Below are 18,350 nucleotides of genomic sequence, written 5' to 3' on the forward strand. Positions count from 1 at the left end.
GGCCGGGCGCGGTGGCTCATGCTTGTAATCCCAGGACTTTGGGAGGCCGAGGCAGGCGGATCACGAGGTCAAGAGATCAAGACCATCCTGGCCAACATGACGAAACCTCGTCTCTACTAAAAATACAAAAATTAGCTGGGCGAGGTGACACGTGCCTGTAGTCCCAGCTACCCAGGAGGCTGGGACAGGAGAATTGTTTGAACCCAGGAGGCGGAGGTTTCAGTGAGCCGAGATTGCGCCACTGCACTCCAGCCTGGTGGCTAGCAATGGAGCAAGACTCTGTCTAAAAAAAAAAAAAAAATAGTGTGCAAAATAAATATTATTTATCAGTGTATTATCTTTGACATAATATTCACCTCCAAAATAATTATTTTCTGTCTTAAAATGTCTCGGAAAATAGCTTTCTAATGCTCAGGTCCTGCTTGTGTTCTATTTTAGAGTGAAATAATAAAAATGACAGCTATGAGCGCCCTCAACTTCTCTCTCCACCTCAAATCATTCCCAGGTGACCTCCCTTTGACCTCAGACTTCCCAGGAAGAGGTGAGGCCTTGGACCTGGTGGTGGGAGTCAAAATGGTGCGGTACAGAGTGGTACCATTTTGGGAACAGGAAAGTCACAATGTTCCCTCCCACCATCAGAAACCTCTGGCTTATGTTTCACTTAAGGAAGGAATTTCTGACCCCTTCTTGCACATAGTCTTAGAGGCATGACATTTTTGTTTTATTTAAATCATGTTAACTATTTTTTTCATTTGAGTGATGAATCTAAATGCATATTCTAGTTCCTGTGTACGGCAGCCTCATAACTGGATATGGCTACGTGGTTTCAGTGCCTGTTTGTGCTTTGGGAACAGCATTAGATTTGTATTGCTGTTTCCGAAACTGGGGTCCATGGAAGCTTTAGGCAGGGTAATTTTAGGGTTTAAGAAACACTGACTAAGGTGATGGTCTGACTAGATTCTCTGGATGTGCACTGCTCCCATGAGAAGTAAGGCAAAGTTACACTTCAGGTTCTGAAAAGGTCTCTTGCCTCCCCACACTTATGTGGCAAATCCTGATCATCTCAGTGCTTGTGCTGTATTAGCTTTCTACGGCTGCTGTAACAAATGACCACAAATGTAGGGATTAAAAAAAAAGATTTATTGTCTTATAGTTCTGGAGTCAGAAGTCCAAGATGGGTTTCAAATACCAAGGTGTTTATTCCTTCCAGAGCCTCTAGGGAGAATCAGTCTCCTGGCCATTCCCAGCTCCTTGATGCTACCCACGTTCCTTGGCTCAGGGCCCCTCCCTCCATCTTCAAAGGCAGCAATCACATTGTTCAGACCTCTACTCCAATGGTCACATCTCCTTCTCTAACTCTTCCGCCTTCTGGTCTCCCCATTTATAATCCCTTGCAAGTACATCAAGCCCACCCGTTTAATCCATCATAACTGCCTCACCTCAGGATCCTTAACTCCATCACATCTGCAATGCATCTTTTGCCATGTATGGTAACATAATTACAGGTTCTAGAGATTAAGACATGGACACCTTTGGGGAGCCATTATGCCACCACAGGGACCATGGCCTGTGTGCACAGAGAAAGAAAGGAAGTTCATCCTCCCCACATTCTTCATGTCTAAGATTGACATCCTCAACTGGAAGGCCTGCCATCCTCTGAAGGCAAACGTTTTGCCCTCATTGGTAAAATAAAGTCACATTTACCCAGCTTCTTTTCCGTTAGAACCTCTGTTAACTGGCAGCAGATGATAATGACAACTGGTGATGTTAACAAGGAATCTCAGGTACTATAATCCTGAGATGTGGGATTACAGTTCTGGAACCGAGAGGGGGAAGAAATTCAGAAGGTCACACTGTCACATCTTTCTCCCAAACTTGTCCTGTGCCTGCCTGGGCATCATGGCTCTTAAGATGGGGAACAGTCACAATTTCTCAAGGAAGCTGAATCCCCTTTGGAAGGGCAGTTCTTCAAGGATTTAAGGATGGGTCTTACATCCCATTTCTCCCATTTGCTTCAGGACCTGGCTGCAGCTCCCTGCATCTTTTAGGTTGATGGAGAGGAGGCTACCAGGAACAGTCTCTGACTCAGAAAATGAAGTCAAACCCCAGATCTTCTCCGTATAAAGTAGGCAACTCACAACAGCCTTGTAAAATATGGGGATAAAGCAAGTCTCTGGCCTCACCCCAGAGATTCTGACTCAGCAGATGCGGCCTGGAAATGTGCATTTATAAAATCCCCTAGAGGTTCTGGTATAGTGGATACACTGACGGCTGCTGGGAAATCCTGGACTAGTTGGACTAGTTGCAGCTTGGAGCCAATTCTTTTTTTTTTTTTTTTTTTGAGTCATAGTCTCCCTCTGGAGGGCAGTGGCACGTGATCTTGGCTGACTGCAATCTCCACCTTCCAGATTCAAGGATTCCGCTGCCTCAGCCTCTTGAATAGCTGGGACTACAAGCACACACCACCACGCATGGCTAATTTTTTTTTTATTATTTTAGTAGAGACAGGGTTTAACCATGTTGGCCAGGATGGTCTCCATCTCCTGACTTCATGGTCCACCCACCTCACCCTCCCAAAGTGCTGGGATTACAGGCGTGAGCCACCACTATTTAAATGATTTCCAATTGGTTCATGCACTTCTCAGGGTGTGTCTCCCTCACTTGAAGTGCACAAAAGAACAGAAGACCCATTCATCCTTCTAGACACTATTATTTCAGCTAAGGATCTTTCTGGTGGTCATACCATACTGTTGACTCAGGCCGAGGCTGTGGGAGACTAAATAATAGAATACTTTTCCCTTCGTGCTGTGACTACAGGGTCAGGCCTCTCCCATTTCTGCAGAGTGCATTCAGAATCACCTTGTTCTTTCTGTCTTTTACCCAACAGCTTTAGGGAACACCCAACTTGAGTGGGACACTGTGCTCCTCACCAGGACAAAACTATGAATGAGACCCTGGCCATGCCTGCAGGGCCAAAGGCTAGAAGAAGGGGAGCACCGATACATCATCTGTCATACAGCAGGGGAGTCAGTGCTCTGATGACACTGGCACAAACAGCAAGCGCCTACAGCCAACCACCCAACCCGTGGACTACCCACCCACCTTAACCCACACCCAACACCACCTACGCACCTCACTCCCACACAACACAGAGAACATTCCCTCACTGACTGCCACCACACCCTGCACACTCATGATCTCCCCCCGACATCTCATCACTACCCACCCACACCCACACACTCACTGCCCACCCCACCCACATCTCATCACTACCCACCCACACCCACACACTCACTGTCCACCCCACCCACATCTCATCACTACCCACCCACACCCACACACTCGCTGCCCACCCCACCCACATCTCATCACTGCCCACCCACACCCACATACTCACTGCCCACCCCACCCACATCTCATCACTACCCACCCACACCCACACACTCACTGTCCACCCCACCCACATCTCATCACTACCCATCCACACCCACACACTCACTGTCCACCCCACCCACATCTCATCACTGCCCACCCACACCCACACACTCACTGCCCACCCCACCCACATCTCATCACTACCCATCCACACCCACACACTCACTGTCCACCCCACCCACATCTCATCACTACCAACCCACACCTATACATTCACTGCCCACCCCACCCACATCTCACTACCCACCCACACCCACACACTCACTGCCCACCCCACCCACATCTCATCACTACCCACCCACACCCACACATTCACTGCCCACCCCACCCACATCTCATCACTGCCCACCCACACCCACACACTCACTGCCCACCTCACCCACATCTCATCACTACCCACCCACATCCATACCCACTCACTGCCCACCCACACCCACTCGCTACCTATTCCACCCACTCAGTCACTACTCACCCCCAATCACTACCCACTGTACCCACACCCACTCACTCCTTTCCATTCTGCACCCACGTAGCCAAAAGGCTTTCATCTTCTTCAGTGTCCACGCCTGAGACAGACCTCCTCTTGCTGTTTTCCAAGGTTTGCCTTCTCACCACTGTTCAATCTTTTAGGCTGCCAGGATATGCCAATGCTTTCAGTTCCTAGTGACTGGTGGATCTTTGTTTTCTTAGTTACTTGAAGCTTCCTCAAGTAACCCTAAAACTTGCATGTTTAGCTTTCTGAGTACAACTTCTTCTTCTCAAGATTCCAGTATTATTGAAGAGGGTTCAATGGGGTGACATGAGCCACTGATGGTCACAATTGCTCACTAGAACACAAAGTAAGTGGCAGGAAGAAAGGGTGCAGGGAATTGGACACACATGAGAAAGACACTGAAGCTGGGGACAGTGGAGGGCTGGGGACAGTGGAGGGCCCCCTGGATGAGAGCTTTTGCAGTGTGACGTTCTTACAGGCCACGTTAGTAGAAAAGCCTGTCCTTGGCTAAGGGGATGGAACAATGCTCAGAGCACCAGAAAAATCATACAGTTGTGTTCGATAAATCATGCTTTAAAGATAGTGCATGCATGTGTATGGAGTCTGTTGAGTGGGTAGTTCTCTAACTTGGACAATGAAGGATACATTGGCATGTAGGCGTGTTACTGCCCTATGACGCCGTCATCAAATTCATTCCACTAACTCTCCTGCCTTTCATTCTCAGCTCACAAATCACCTTCTGTTTGTATCTGGCTTTTAATGGACAATTCCCTATGATCACTGAACACATTTATCAGATTTTTTTCCTTCTCCCTAAACTACGAAACCAGCATCAGGCTTTTGGTTTTCAGGTTCCTTCTCCAAAAGACTAACGTGAGTATGTTACCAAATGAGCTCTCTGACCAGATGAAATGACAGCCACGTGCCAAAATGGGGTGCTTATACCAAGGTCCTGATCCCCATGAAGCCTGGTCTCTGCAAGCACTAGCCTTCCTGGATAACACTGCTATCCTGATCGGCTGCCTAAGTTCTTTATATGTTGTATCAGTCAGGATATGCTAGGTTACACTACAGCAATGAGCAATCCCCAGATTTCAGGGGTTTAAAGCACCAATCACTTTGTTTATTATCAGTGCTATATGTCCATTATGGGTGGGCAAGAAACTCTGCTCCACATCATCCTCAATCTCAGACCCAGGCTGAGGGAGGAGCAGCCACTTTCTGGAGACTTAACTACCCATTGGAACAGAAGAAAAGGGAGAACCTGGTGAGGCATCTGCTAACTCTTAAAGCTTCAGGTACTTTCTGGCCAAACAAATCACAAGGCCATACCTAACTTCAAATGAACAGGAAAATGCAATCTTACCACGTGCCCAGAAGCACAAAGACCCAGAACCTTTATGAACAAAATTAATAGCCAGCACACCTACACTTCTGTTCCCTCTTGGAGCAATCCATTCCCAGTGTTAACTTTAATCATTTTAAAGGACTTCCTATAATAAACCAAAATCTGCCTGTGCAGGCACCAGAAATATAGCAACAAATAAATCAAAGTCCCTGCTCTCCTGAGATTTCCGCCATAGTGGATCATCCGCCAGTCTTTGGTTGGCCAGAATAACTTTACTCCCTCTTCATTTCCTAATCCATCCAGTGAGCATTTACTAAACACCTGCTCTGACGCCAGGCAATGTGGTTGGCTCAGAAGATCCAGGGCTGAAAAAGCTACGCATGGCTCTCCCAGAGCTCACGTTGCAGGGCTTTAGCTAGCCATCCGGGAGGATCAGCTACAGGTGACAGGTACATGACAGTTTGTAACACTGAGCTAGGTGACCACAATGTTTCATTTGAAACACTCAGAGAGTGAATATGCCATATTGCAGAGAGAAGCTTCCAGTGATTCTCAAACTGAAGTCTGAAGAGCCCATAGAGGTTCCAAAGGGTGCTTCAGACACACTGCAAGTCAACTGGCTGCTATGTCCCTCCCTTCCTCTTCAATCTGTTTTGCATACTTAACTTGTTTTTTTTTTTTTTTTTGAGACAAAGTTTTGTTCTTGTTGCCCAGGCTGGAGCGCAATGGCGCGATCTTGGCTCACTGCAACCTCTGCCTCCTCGGTTCAAGCCTCCCGAGTAGTGAGGATTACAGGTGTGCACTACCACACTCAGCTAGTTTTTTGTATTTTTAGTAGAGACAGGGTTTCTCCATGTTGGCTAGCCTGGTCTTGAACTCCCGACCTCAGGTGATCCACCTCCCTCGGCCTCCCAAAGTACTGAGACTATAGGCATGAGCCACCGTGCCCCGCCACTTAATATTTATAAAAGATTTAATTTAAAGGGTTCTACTCTTAGAGAGACAAGGGGGAAAAGAGGAAAAAAATTCCATGATTTAGTCTGATACTCTCTCATTTTATCCATGTGAAAACAAGCATGCATTAAAGTTAAATAATTTACCAAGGTCATACAGTGAGTTAGAAGCATGCCTACGTAGGAAGCCAACTTATCTGCCTGTCTTAAGCTTCACAGCCTTTTTCTGTTTTTGAAATTTAAACCGAGTCTTCAGAGGAAGCTCTAAAAACAAAGATGTGAGTGTCTGTCGGTGGGAAAAGCTAATCAGTGCGATTAAGCAACATATTCACAGAGGAATCTAGAATCTTTTCCTAGCTAATTTGAGAATGCACATTACCACCTGGCTGGAGCAGAGGGCAGGGCCTTCCCCTGCCTTCTCCTGGCCGTTAAATCCCTGCCCAGCAGGCACAGAGCCATAACTGCAACAATGCTTTCTGCTGCACATTTGTCAAGATTTGAGAAGGGCTCATTTTGGGAATCCTGAGTGAGAAAATTCCCAGACCCGTTCTGTGCATGTGCTGGGAACAGAGGCAGGAGAGATATTTCAACCTCACAGGAGCATGTCTGTTTCAGACAGAGTACTAGAGAGTTCATAAATATGACTGGTTTTAGAAACTGGAAAGATACATCAATTTTGCCTGGAGCACTGGCCAAGGGGAAGAAATATTCGAAAGGAACATAACACCAACAGCAAAACCTTTTGTCTGCCTTCTGAATATTAAGTGCCGTACAACAGTTCCTCACCAAACTCATCCGAAATACAAATAAACTGTTTGATCTATTCTCTGTCAACTGACATTTATTTTCACATAGTCCCTGATCTATACTCGTCTCTCAGACACACACAATAAAAATTAGGCTTTATTTACTAGACATTTAAGGTTTTCCCTCCAGGCTCCAGCAGCCTAAGAAAATCTCTAAGTTTGCTCTCTCTGCCGACTCACCACCGTCTCCTGCTTTACCCTCCTCCAATACACAAGAGGAAAACCCATTAAAGGGTGTTGTACAACTCCAGGCATCCTGCTTTCTCTAATCCACTTCTCTTATTTCAACAATCCCCAACATATTGCTGCCGGGCTCTCAATGAGGCTCATTTCAAAATACATCCCGTGGGCTAGCTTCCACCTGCATGGCAGGCTCCGTTGATGCTGGTGTCTGAGAAATGAGAAGGGCCGTTGACCCACCCTCTCCATCCAGAGAGGCGCCAGTGGCAGCTTGTTTGCTGGAATAAAGGGTGCACAACTGGCCATATAAGCTGCTGCCGCAGTCCTCCTAGCAACACTTCATGCCATGGATAAAATCACAGAGCACAAAATTGCAGAGCCCAGCAATGATGCCTCCAACCACAGCCACAGAAGTGGCTGCATGGGTCTACCATCTCCCAGCCAAATGGCTCCATCCGCAACAGAAACGGGTGCGAAGCCTTTAAGATAGACGCATATTGTTTACAACAGAAACTGGATTTTTCCTCTCCTTAGGTCTTCACCAAACGTAACTTAATTCCCACTGAAAAGAGCACCAGAACGCAACCTTACCTTCCTTGCTGTATACACACACAGGCGCTTCACTCAGTGACAATCTTCCAGCAAAACAATGCTGGAGTGCGCGCTGCGAGAGTTAGGCTACTCAAGTGTTATGCTCGCTGGAGAGGGGACAGATGACTACTTTGATGGGTTCGGTAGCCCAGGGGAATTCTCGCTTTCGGAGGGGCGGTGGCGAGCAGGGCGGGCACGCTGAGTTGGACGGCGTGTGAGCGAGCGTACACTCCCCGCCTGCAGGCCTGGCCCTGGTGCTTTCTGGCGGGTGAAGTTGAGCATCCTTATTCCCTCGGGAAGAACAACGTTCCCATTCCAGGTCAACGTGACTGGAAACCTCAATTTAAGAATTGCATCCACTGGTTGGTCCATCTGGGGTTTGTCCAGCTTCCCATCTTACTTCGCGCCTCCGTTGTGTCAGGCTTTTTTTTTTTTTTTTTTTTTCCTATGTGCACAGATAGCTCACATAGTTAACCCTCAAAACCCCGTTTTCTGAAGCGATTCTCAACCAGGAAAACTTGCCCCAAACTGCAGAATCTTCTTCCGTGGCTTCTCTTCCCGAATCCCTGCTCTGTCCACCAGGTGCGGCCCAGGCCAGTATCCGCACACACCTTTTCCGCCGCTGTCCGGGGCGCAGCTACAAGGGGGTCCCGCGCCTCCGCGGCCCGCAATGCTCCCCGGCCAAGCCGAGGCAGGGAGGCGCCTGCAGCTACTGACTTCACAACCCGCGCTCGTGTGCACCGACTAACGGGCACACCGCGAACACACCACACACACACACACGCACACACGCACTCATGCGCTCCCGCCACCTGCCCCGCCCGGGCTCTCCAAAGTTACCTCCTAGGCGCCCGGGAGCAGGGCCCACGCCTCCCTGCGGGTCTCCGGCGGCCGCTGGGCAGTGGTCCTCACGGCCTCCGGTGCCGCGCCTCCGGGAGGCTCCGGAGCCAGCTGGTCGCTGTCACCCGGCAGCCGGGATTCCGCGCCCCGAGCTGCACCCTGGGGATTGGGCGGCTTTCGCCTCCGCCGCCCGGGTCCGGGTCTGCGCTCACCCGCGCGGCGCCCACCTGGCTGCAATCCTGGCCAGTGCCCGCGCGCCGCGGCTGAGGCTGGCGCTGGGACTCCTCCGGGGCGGCGCGCAGCCGACACAGCCTCGCATGACGCCAGCGCTCCAGCGGCCCCGGGACGCGGCCTCACCCTCAACCCCCGGCGGTCTCAGCCTCGCTCTTTGTGTCTCGGTCGGCGCAGCCACGTCACGGGCTTGGAGTCTCGGAGCAGCGCTGGCCGGGAACGCGGCTGCGGAGAGCGGGACTGGGCTCGTCCACCGCCGCCCGCCCGGGGCGCTCAGGCTGGAGGGGCGCACGGGCAGCCACGGAGCGCACGCCGGGGAACGGAGCTGGCGGGCCCGGGGAGGGGCGCGGCGTCGCGCCAAAGGGGTGCCCTGCCAGGGGCTGCGGCGGAGGAAAGTGGGAGTCCGAGCGCCGCCGGAGCCCCAGGAAGGCGGTGTCCGTTCGGTCCCAGGTCGCGGCTGCAGCGCCAAGGGGCAAGCGAGACGAAGCTGTGCGCCGGAGGGAGCCCAGCAGCCGGAGCCACCCTCGGGGTTAGCGTCTCCCCACTCCCCTACCCTGAAGGTGACTGCGGCACCCAGGGGCAAGCAGGGGCGAACGGTGTCCGGGGCTCTCCTCTTCCCAGGGAGCACTCGGCTCACCCTCTGGGGCTTGGGACTCTGCAGTGCTTTGCAAGGCCAGGGCCAAGGGGCCACTTCACTCATAGATCTTTTCTCTTGGCTGGTGTCTACCTAATTGGAATCCAGACTGTCACATGACCACCCCCTCCCCAAACATGCACTCAATCATTCATACACCCCAAGCCCCACAAAACTGGGATGGGTTTCCAAAAGTCTTACTGGATACATGGATCAGAAATGGAGGCCTTTCCTGTCACCCCGTGTGCTGCAGCGGGGCCGAAACGCAGCAGCTGCCTCTGGTGGCCCCATCTAGACAGATTCTGTCCCTGTGGCTTCAGAGGCTCAGTTAACTTTGCATCCCCATGACAAGAACAGCACAAACAAAAAGGGTGGAGGAGGTGTCATAGTTTCGGGTCCATGGAATCTCATTTCAAAAGGAAAGCAACACCCCCCTCCGCCCCCCCCACCTCCTCCCTGCCACAGAATTATGGAGCTTAGCTGCTAAGGAGCATACCTCGGCAGGGACAGGACCCTCTGGGGTGGGGGCTGCCTTAGATTTTCCCTGGTCAGCTCCCCCCCCCCTTGCTACTTGTGGTGGGATGACAGGCCCTGGGGGGATGCAAATCTCCTTCTCAGCCTCTCTCAGCTGTCTGTATGTGGGTGGCAACAACGCTTTGAAAGTGAACTTGCTAATAAATGGATACTTTAACTAATGCCCTATCAGGGTGATGCGTGTTGACAGCTAGATTTTCCCCAGAGCTCCTCCTCTCTGCCCAAGTTTTGAAAATCCACTTGTCTTTACTACCTTACTGTGAGATAGGTTTAAACCGATTCTAGTAAGGGCAAATGGATTTGAAAATGTAAACTAGAAGGGAAGTTTGTTTGATTCGCGGTACTTTGCCTAGGAATTTTAAATTTGTAAATCTGTCTTTGGGTCCCAATATTATTTGTGGCAACAGGGGGCATAAGCTTACAGAGTAAAGGGTGCCCAGGGTAAGAAGCCTGTTTGATGATAGCTAAAGACTCTTTGGGGGCCTCATTGCCCCGTAAGTTCAGGGTCATATTATTTGAGACCTGAACATATACATATTTCTCCTCAAACCGAGAACAGATGAACCCACATGGAACAATTAAGGCAGGAAGCTGTTCGGGACCTGTCTTTTGCTTTAAGTTCTTCGTCCTTGTTTTTTCTCCTATTTCTTCATGAGATACCACCACAGAGACCACATCCTAGAAGGAAAAACCATAGGTTCCTGAAACTCAGATGTGGTAAAAATCTGCCTTTCCCTCACTTACCTCAGCTGAAGTCGGCTAAAGGCTTACTTAATTTCTTTCTGAAATAACCCTTTTGGAAAACAACTTTAAAAATTTTAAAACGGCATAAAAGGAACATGCGGAGTAGAGCCCTCTGTTTCTACAGTTACTCAATTCCAGCCAGAAGTTGGCTAGTGGTGTTTACAGACACAGCGGATTCAAGGGCTTGCCCCTTTCCCCTCCTGGCTACTGATTTCTGATTTCTGTAAGCCTGCCCCAGAAGCTCTCATTCAAGCCTTGGGAGACATTCCTCTCACTATCACTCACCCTCCCCAAGTGGACACAGATACAGTCACACCTCAGCCACATGCTCCGTCCCATGCATCACTGTCTGGAAAGAGAGGCTGGAACTCCGACTGCCTCTCCTGTTCTGCACACACACAGTGGACATCTTTATGCACGTCCGATCTTGCCTACCTGGGGAAAAGTGAAGGTTATTTGTCTGTCTCACTCACTGGACTGGAATGATACTAAATTATATTCACCATTTATCTACAGACCCAAGGCATTCAGTCTGCAGGGCTTGGGGGATGATGTGAATTCATGGCACTGCACCCCCCGCCAAGATATGTAGTTTAAAAACATGTTTTGGTCTGGGCAATAGAAAGAGACTTAAGATGAGATGGGAGACTGCGCACCAGACTATGAAGACAAGAGTAGAATCAGCGTCCAGAAACTATCAGCCTCCACATTTTCCTCTGTTTCTAGTAATTTCCCACTCAGATCCCACATTTCACTTCATAATACAATTGGCAATGGTGTGAAAACCCAATGTGGTGTAAAAGAAACAGCTTTGAATTTGGCATCTGAAGACATGGATTTAGACATCTATCAAATGACCTATGTGAACTTGGACAAATCACTTGACCTGATTTTGGTCCTCCAGCACTTTCAATGCAGGGTTCTACTTAAATTTAATATTAGAGCTCAGAAACATCTATAGTTTCCTTCTTACAGGATCTGAGGTTTACTACAAAACCTAATAAATAGTTGAGGTCCGTGTGATCCAGTCTCAATTAGTATCCCATTCAATGAAATATACTCCAGCAGCAAGAGAAATGTATTATTAATCAAATCCCTTACTTGAACTTCTCAGAGACAAACATCCTCCTCTCTCTCTAGGCCCTTCTTACCTCAGCTGTTTCAAAGCTCCTCTTTCTCTCTAAATACGTAACACACATCTTCTGAATCTCTCCTCTCCTACCTCCACTCTACTTTTCTGTATTTTGTAGAGCTATGCGTTCTCTCTCCTCTCTTTAGGGGAGGGAAGACGAAAGGAAAACTGGGCAAAATCAGAGTTCTCTGTAGTGATAGAGGTAGGGGAGAAGACTGTGGCCACTCATCCATTAATACTTTGGTCCATCATAATTAGCTCTCCTTTGGGTACATTTTAGATGTATTGAAGAATTAGAAAAGGGCACTGGATATAGCATCATTATTTAAAGATTTTGTCTCCAACTCACCTACTGACCATCTTAACCTCTTTTGAGCTCCAGTTTTATCATCTACAGAAGTGGACCAAGAGGTTTCACAGAATTTTAGGGAAGATGAGATAAATGCAAAGTGGGGATCTCGTAACAGGTATTCAGCAAAAGTTTGTGACTCTGAAAATGGCAGGCTGACAGAAAAAACAAAAGGAAGGAAGAAGGGAAAAAGGAAAGAAGGAAGGACAGAAGGAAAGAAGGAGGGAAGGGAGGAAAGAGGGAAGGGAGGAAAGAGGGAAGGGAGGGAGTGAGGGGGTGGGGAGGGGAAGGAGGGAGAAGAAAGAAAGGAAAGAAGGAAGGGAGGAGGGAAGGTGGGGAGGGAGAGGCAGGAGATAGGGGGAAGAAAGGAAGGAAAGAAGGAAGGGGGGAGGGAGGAGAGGGAAGAAGGAAGGAGGGAGAGAAAAAAGGAAGGAAGGAAGGGAAGGAGGGAGGGAGGGTGGGGAGGGAGAGGTGGGAGGTAGGGGGAAGAAAGGAAGGAAAGAAAGAAGGAGGGGGGAGGAAGAAAGGAGGGAGAGAAGGAAAAAAGGAAGGAAGTAAAGAAGAAGGGAGAAAGGAAGGAAGAAAAAGGGAGAAAGGAAGGAAAGAAGGGAGGAAGGGAGGGAGGGAGAAAGGAAGAAAGGAAGGAAAAAGAGGAGGGAGGAGGGGAGGAAGAGAGGGAGGGAGGGAGAGAGGAAGGAAGGAAAGGAAGGGAGGAAGGAAGGAAGAAAGGGAGGGAGGGAGGGAGGGAGGGAATTTTTTTTTTTAAATTTTTTATTGGATTATAGGTTTTGGGGTACATGAGCAGAGCATGCAAGACAGTTGTGTAGGTACACACATGGCAGTGTGCTTTGCTTTTCTTCTCCCCTTCACCCACGTTTGGCATTTCTCCCCAGGCTATCCCTCCCCACCTCCCCCTCCCACTGGCCCTCCCCTTTTCCCCCCAATAGACCCCAGTGTTTAGTACTCCCCTTTCTGTGTCCATGTGTTCTCATTTTTCATCACCCACCTATGAGTGAGAATATGCGGTGTTTCATTTTCTGTTCTTGTGTCAGTTTGCTGAGGATGATGTTCTCCAGATTCATCCATGTCCCTACAAACGACACGAACTCATCATTTCTGATTGCTGCATAATATTCCATGGTGTATATGTGCCACATTTTTCCAATCCAGTCTATTATCAATGGGCATTTGGGTTGATTCCAGGTCTTTGCTATTTTAAACAGTGCTGCAATGAACATTCGTGTACATGTGTCCTTACAGTAGAACGATTTATAGTCTTTTGGATATATACCCAGTAATGGGATTGCTGGGTCAAATGGAATTTCTATTTCTAAGGCCTTGAGGAATCGCCACACTGTCTTCCACAATGGTTGAACTAATTTACACTCCCACCAACAGTGTAAAAGTGTTCCTTTTTCTCCACATCCTCTCCAGCATCTGTTGTCTCCAGATTTTTTAATGATCGCCATTCTAACTGGCATGAGATGGTATCTCAATGTGGTTTTGATTTGCATCTCTCTGATGACCAGTGATGATGAGCATTTTTTCATATGATTGTTGGCCTCATATATGTCTTCTTTCGTAAAGTATCTGTTCATATCCTTTGCCCACTTTTGAATGGGCTTGTTTGTTTTTTTCCTGTAAATCTGTTTGAGTTCTTTGTAAATTCTGGATATCAGCCCTTTGTCAGATGGGTAAACTGCAAAAATTTTTTCCCATTCTGTTGGTTGCCAATCCACTCTAGTGACTGTTGCTTTTGCCGTGCAGAAGCTGTGGAGTTTCATTAGGTCCCATTTGTCTATTTCGGCTTTTGTTGCCAATGCTTTTGGTGTTTTGTTCATGAAGTCCTTGCCTACTCCTATGTCCTGGATAGTTTTGCCTAGATTTCCTTCTAGGGTTTTTATGGTGCCAGGTCTTATGTTTAAGTCTTTAATCCATCTGGAGTTAATTTTAGTGTAAGGTGTCAGGAAGGGGTCCAGTTTCTGCTTTCTTCACATGGCTAGCCAGTTTTCCCAACACCATTTGTTAAACATGGAATCCTTGCCCCATTGCTTGTTTTTGTCAGGTTTATCAAAGATTGTATAGTTGTATGTATGTTGTGTTGCCTCCGGTGCCTCTGTTTTGTTCCATTGGTCTATATCTCTGTTTTGGTACAAGTACCATGCTGTTTTGATTACTGTAGCCTTGTAGTATAGTTTGAAATCCGATAGTGTGATGCCCCCCGCTGTGTTCTTTTTGCTTAGCGTTGACTTGGCTATGCGGGCTCTCTTTTGGTTCCATATGAAGTTCATGGTGGTTTTTTCCAGTTCTGTGAAGAAAGTCAATGGTAGCTTGATGGGGATAGCGTTGATTCTGTAAATTACTTTGGGCAGTATAGCCATTTTCACGATATTAATTCTTCCTAACCATGAACATGGAATGTTTCTCCATCTGTTTGTGTCCTCTCTGATTTCGTTGAGCAGTGGTTTGTAATTCTCCTTGAAGAGGTCCCTTACATTCCTTGTGAGTTGTATTCCAAGGTATTTTATTCTTTTTGTAGCAATTGCGAATGGCAGTTCGCTCTTGATTTGGCTTTCTTTAAGTCTGTTATTGGTGTAGACGAATGTGATTTTTTCACATTGATTTTATATCCTGATACTATGCTGAAGTTGTTTATCAGTTTCAGGAGTGTTTGGGCTGAGGCGATGGGGTCTTCTAGGTATACTATCATGTCGTCTGCAAATAGAGACAATTTGGCTTTCACCTTTCCTATTTGAATACCCTTTATTTCTTTTTCTTGCCTGATTGCTCTGGCTAGAACTTCCAGTACTATATTGAATAGGAGTGGTGAGAGAGGGCATCCTTGTCTAGTGCCAGATTTCAAAGGGAATGCGTCCAGTTTTTGCCCATTCAGTATGATATTGTCTGTTGGTTTGTCATAAATAGCTTTTATTACTTTGAGATACGTTCCATCGATACCGAGTTTATTGAGGGTTTTTAGCATAAAGGGCTGTTGAATTTTGTCAAATGCCTTCTCTGCGTCAATTGAGATAATCATGTGGTTTTTGTTTTTGGTCTGTTTATGTGGTGAATTACGTTGATAGACTTGCATATGTTGAACCAGCCTTGCATCCCCGGGATGAATCCTACTTGATCATGATGAATAAGTTTTTTGATTTGCTGTTGCAATCGGCTTGCCAATATTTTATTGAAGATTTTTGCATCTATGTTGATCATGGATATTGGACTGAAGTTTTCTTTTCTCATTGGGTCTCTGCCGGGTTTTGGGATCAGGATGATGTTGGTCTCATAAAATGATTTGGGAAGGATTCCCTCTTTTTGGATTGTTTGAAATAGTTTTAGAAGGAATGGTACCAGCTCCTCCTTGTGTGTCTGGTAGAATTCGGCTGTGTACCCATCTGGACCTGGGCTTTTTTTGTGAGGTAGGCTCTTAATTGCTGCCTCGACTTCAGACCTTGTTATTGGTCTATTCATAGTTTCAGCTTCCTCCTGGTTTAGGCTTGGGAGGACACAGGAGTCCAGGAATTTATCCATTTCTTCCAGGTTTACTAGTTTATGTGCATATAGTTGTTTGTAATATTCTCTGATGATGGTTTGAATTTCTGTGGAATCTGTGGTGATTTCCCCTTTATCATTTTTTACTGCATCTATTTGGTTGTTCTCTCTTTTATTTTTAATCAATCTGGCTAGTGGTCTGTCTATTTTGTTGATCTTTTCAAAAAACCAGCTCTTGGATTTATTGATTTTTTGAAGGGTTTTTCGTGTCTCAATCTCCTTCAGCTCAGCTCTGATCTTAGTAATTTCTTGACTTCTGCTGGGTTTTGAGTTTTTTTGATCTTGCCCCTCTAGCTCTTTCAATTTTGACGATAGGGTGTCAATTTTGGATCTCTCCATTCTCCTCATATGGGCACTTATTTTTTTTTTTTTTGAGACGGAGTTTTGCTCTTGTTACCCAGGCTGGAGTGCAATGGCTCGATCTCGGCTCACCACAACCTCCGCCTCCTGGGCTCAGGCAATTCTCCTGCCTCAGCCTCCCAAGTAGCTGGGATTACAGGCACGCGCCACCATGCCCAGCTAATTTTTTGTATCTTTAGTAGAGACGGGGTTTCACCATGTTGACCAGGATGGTCTCGATCTCTTTACCTCGTGATCCACCCGCCTCGGCCTCCCAAAGTGCTGGGATTACAGGCGTGAGCCACCGCGCCCGACCATATGGGCACTTATTGCTATATACTTTCCTCTAGATACTGCTTTAAATGTGTCCCAGAGGTTCTGGCACGTTGTGTCTTCGTTCTCATTGGTTTCGAAGAACTTCTTTATTTCTGCCTTCATTTCGTTGTTTACCCAGTCAACATTCAAGAGCCAGTTGTTCAGTTTCCATGATGCTGTGCGGTTCTGGGTGGGTTTCTGAATTCTGAGTTCTAACTTGATTGCACTATGGTCTGAGAGGTTGTTTGTTATAATTTCAGTTGCTTTGCATTTGTTGAGCAGTGCTTTACTTCCAATTATGTGGTCAATTTTAGAGTAGGTGTGATGTGGTGCTGAGAAGAATGTGTATTCTGTGGATTTGGGGTGGCGAGTTCTGTAAATGTCCACCAGGTTTGCTTGCTCCAGGTCTGAGTTCAAGCCCTGGATATCCTTGTTGATTTTCTGTCTGGTTGATCTGTCTAGTATTGACAGTGGAGTGTTAAAGTCTCCCACTATTATTGTGTGGGAGTCTAAGTCCTTTTGTAAGTCATTAAGAACTTGCCTTATGTATCTGGGTGCTCCTGTGTTGGGTCCATATATGTTTAGGATCGTTAGCTCTTCTTGTTGTATCGATCATTTTACCATTATGTAATGGCCTTCTTTGTCTCTTTTGATCTTTGTTGCTTTAAAGTCTATTTTATCAGAGATGAGAATTGCAACTCCTGCTTTTTTTTGCTTTCCATTAGCTTGGTAAATCTTCCTCCATCCCTTTATTTTGAGCCTTTGTGTATCCTTGCATGTGAGATGGGTTTCCTGGATACAGCACACTGATGGGTTTTGGATTTTTATCCAATTTGCCAGTCTGTGTCTTTTGATTGGTGCATTTAGTCCATTTACATTTAGGGTTAATATTGTTACGTGTGAATTTGATACTGCCATTTTGATGCTAAGTGGCTGTTTGGCCTGTTAGTTGTTGTAGATTCTTCATTATGTTGAAGCTCTTTAGCTTTCAGTGTGATTTTGGAATGGCTGGTACTGATTGATCCTTTCTATGTGTAGTGCCTCTTTTAGGAGCTCTTGTAAAGCAGGCCTGGTGGTGACAAAATCTCTGAGTACTTGCTTGTTCACAAAGAATTTTATTCTTCCTTCACTTCTGAAGCTCAGTTTGGCTGGATATGAAATTCTGGCTTGAAAGCTCTTTTCTTTAAGGATGTTGAATATTGGCCCCCACTCTCTTCTGGCTTGTAGTGTTTCTGCCGAGAGATCTGCTGTGAGTCTGATGGGCTTCCCTTTGTGGGTGACCCAACCTTTCTCTCTGGCTGCCCTTAGTATTCTCTCCTTTATTTCAACCCTGTTGAATCTGACGATTATGTGCCTTGGGGTTGCTCTTCTTGCGGAATATCTTTGTGGTGTTCTCTGTATTTCCTGAATTTGAGTGTTGGCTTGTCTTGCTAGGTGGGGGAAATTTTCCTGGATGATGTCCTGAAGAGTATTTTCCAGCTGGGATTCATTCTCTTCGTCCCCTTCTGGTACACCTATCAAACGTAGGTTAGGTCTTTTCACATAGTCCCACATTTCTTGGAGACTTTGTTCATTCCTTTTTGCGCTTTTTTCTCTGATCTTGGTTTCTCGTTTTATTTCATTGAGTTGGTCTTCGACTTCAGATATTCTTTCTTCTGCTTGGTCAATTCGGCTATTGAAACTTGTGTTTGCTTCGCAAAGTTCTCGTATTGTGTTTTTCAGCTCCTTTAATTCATTCATATTCCTCTCTAAGGTATCCATTCTTGTTATCATTTCCTCGAATCTTTTTTCAAATCTTTTTTCAAGGTTCTTAGTTTCTTTGCATTGATTTAATACATGATCTTTTAGCTCACAAAAGTTTCTCATTATCC

The 18,350-nt window shown here is 46.9% G+C and overlaps 1 protein-coding gene across 4 annotated transcripts in view; it reads right to left on the bottom strand.

The window, feature by feature from the left end:
- The window catches only part of MINAR1 (membrane integral NOTCH2 associated receptor 1), a 48,726-nt gene extending 39,574 nt beyond the window's left edge, over window positions 1-9,152 (bottom strand). For 2 of the 4 annotated variants that reach the window (XR_013519293.1, XM_017973335.4), the window contains exon 1: window positions 8,647-9,152. The gene's annotated coding sequence lies outside the window, so the exon portion shown is untranslated. Of the gene's footprint in view, window positions 1-7,806; window positions 8,124-8,646 lie in introns of those variants that run through there. The other 2 variants (XR_008482066.2, XM_054257299.2) reach the window with 1 other exon arrangement.
- Between the last annotated feature and the right edge of the window lie 9,198 nt (window positions 9,153-18,350).

This window comes from Callithrix jacchus, chromosome 6 (genome assembly GCF_049354715.1).
Source record: "Callithrix jacchus isolate 240 chromosome 6, calJac240_pri, whole genome shotgun sequence".
Lineage (NCBI taxonomy): Eukaryota > Metazoa > Chordata > Mammalia > Primates > Cebidae > Callithrix > Callithrix jacchus.